Source organism: Tasmannia lanceolata, unplaced genomic scaffold, assembly GCF_043159265.1.
Source record: "Tasmannia lanceolata isolate RefF3 unplaced genomic scaffold, GAP_Taslan_0.1 ptg000003l, whole genome shotgun sequence".
Classification (NCBI taxonomy): Eukaryota; Viridiplantae; Streptophyta; class Magnoliopsida; order Canellales; family Winteraceae; genus Tasmannia; species Tasmannia lanceolata.
Genome location: NW_027518680.1, coordinates 60,135,361 through 60,138,160, shown reverse-complemented (window position 1 = coordinate 60,138,160; position 2,800 = coordinate 60,135,361). Strand labels below are relative to the sequence as shown.

General features: G+C 40.6%; 1 pseudogene; it reads right to left on the bottom strand.

The window, feature by feature from the left end:
* Positions 1-437: 437 nt before the first annotated feature.
* Positions 438-1,745, bottom strand: LOC143869989 (aspartic proteinase CDR1 pseudogene; annotated as a pseudogene).
* Between the last annotated feature and the right edge of the window lie 1,055 nt (positions 1,746-2,800).

Below are 2,800 nucleotides of genomic sequence, written 5' to 3'. Positions count from 1 at the left end.
CTCTTGGCAGGTCCTCTTGATACTAAAAATTCACATGTATGGTCAACTCAAAAGAGGCGTCACATGTGCACACGTACGGCCAACCAAAAAAGAGGGCCACACGTGAGGGGCAGTGTTAAAATATGAATGCTTAAATGGGATATCAGGGGAATTTTAGGAGTAAATTCGACTAACTCGAATTTTCATAGTGGAAGCAAAAAGTCTAGTGGGACCAAGGCATTACCCCTCAAGTTCCCCGTAGATCCCCTCGAGTCGAAACGAGATTAAACTCCATAACGACAAGAAAGAGGGGTGTCATTATATAGAAAAAAAAATCATTCATAATAGACTTTTCATTGGATTGAATTTACCACCACATTTGAATAAGCAAAGAGAATAACAACCCTAATATTCTTAGATCATAATAAGAAAACACAAACTAAAGAAATCAAACTCCTCTACTTCTTGGTGCAATCCTTGGGGGCAAACGAGACCTTCTTCTGCACAAGATCATACCAAACTTTGAAGTTCATCTGAGATGCATTCCCGAAAGCGGAAAACTTATCATTAGCCACCACGGCAATGCAGACAACACCTTCTCTGACTTGGAGAAACGTATTTAATGGAGTCAGACGAACTTCAGCTCCGGTGAATCCATAAATCATGTCCGGTAATTTCGTGCCTGATTGATAGCACAAATTTCCATTCGGATCATCGATCGGAGGAGCGACAACGACCTCTTTTATCGCCGATACCAATTCCTTTAACACATTCGTAGGTAAAAAATTTGGGGTCACCCCACAATCAAAGAGCGCAATCCCACCTTCAGTTGGTGATAAATTAATCTTCTTGTTCCCCACTATGATGTATTCTAACATGAGAAAGTAAGAAGTATCACCTTCTTTGGTTACCAGAGGGGTCGAAACCACGCCCTCACCAGAAACAATAGCATCATCACCGAAATTCAGTATACTGGAAGATGAGAAATCCAATATTGGAACCAAACAATATGAGAATTTCCCATTGCCCACCTGAGAAACAAGAGAACTTTGGCCTAATCCAAGCCCAAACAGTCCGTCCTCATGCTTTTCGAAGTTACCAATGTTGTTGTGTCCACAACCGAATACAATGTTGGGAATTTGGACACTTCCACTACCAGTGGTAGAGTCAAACGTAAGTGTCTCAGTGGCAAGAAAACCAGATGTGTGAGAAATATCTCCATAACCGTATGAATAATTGCATACGTTAGGTTTTACGCACCCGTGTGGAATTTGTGGACCATTACAGAATACTGAGTTACAAGACAGATTTTGGTAAGTAGAAGATTTTGAGGGATCAAATAAGGGGTCCAACTGTTGGTAGCAACCATCAGGTCCATCACAAGGTACACATTGGGTCCAGATGAGATCACTTCCTGTGTCAAGGAGGCCACGGAATTTGACCGGTGGGGTGCCGATGGAGGCAAACATGAGATACTCGCCATTATTGGAAACTACAGATGATTGGATGCAGGAGGGAATGATGGACGAACGGTTTGCAGATGAACGGATTAACTGATCGACACGGTGATTGGATCGGACAAGGGCTTTTGTCATGCGGTCGTAGATGGTATCGGAAGGGTTATAGAAGGGAGAGAGAGGTGAGTCACGGTGGATGAGTTCTACGCTGAATCCACCATTACCAGCTTGGACAAATTCATTTGGTAGGGAGACAAAGAATGCTATAGAGAGGAGGATTGCATGGGCAGAAACTATAACATGTGCCATTGTTTCAAATAGAGAGAAAAGTGAAGAGGGGTTAATTTGAATGGAGAGTTGGGTTCATGTGAATTTATACAAATAGAGAGGAGTATTCATGCATAAACGCCATTAATGTTGGTATCGGGGGGGTTTAAGTGAGTAGATACGGGCGTGCCATTTTCTTAAACGTTGTTTCTTTCTATAGGAGTTTCTTTATGGAGAGGGATTGCATATTAATGACCAGGTAGTAGTCCGGGATTTGGATTTAAATATGAGGGTCTATAAGGCCACGTTTGGATACACACAAGATTTATATTTGGATTTAGTTGATATTTTGAGCTGGATGAGATCCTTAGATTTCAAATAAGCTACAACAGTGCAAAAAATTTCGATTTCCAAATCTGTTCTGCGAGAGAATATATGGAATTCAATATTTGTGGCAACTTCCTTCACCGTCGCTGCTCCTCGACGTTGCTCCGGCAGCAGCGAGACATCCCTCCCTCCCTCCCTCGCTTTCTCTCTCTCTCTTTTAAAACATGATCATGAAGATCATTAATGTATTTTGTGTCCAAAACTCAAATCCAAATCAAAATACAAATGCATGAGGTATCCAAAAGGGCCCTGGAGATTGAAGAAAATGTTTTTGCATGTGTGAGTTGAAGATGTACAAATTCAAATTTCCATGTAACTTAGAAAGCAGAAGCTTATTAATATAAAATCTTGGGAAATGATATCAGCACAACCATATTTTAATATTCTCACTCTTGTCTTTTAGTATTTAAAGAGCGGTCAAAAGGTTATTACATTTCCCAAAAAGCTCTCACAAGCCAATTAAATAAGAAAAGTCAGTTGGGTTTGTGCAAATATCAAAATATAGTTGTGCTGATAACATTTCCCAAAACTTTCATGGTAAAGGGTTGGATTTTTAGACGATTTTGCATAGCCACGCTTGCTCGTTGCGAGTATAAACCTTTAATTTGCATGTACATACATATGCAGGGTCCAGTACTATTTGGATCGTCCTATGGAGTGGGCATTACAGTACTTTTTGAAAACTACTGGACTATACAACCACACACCAC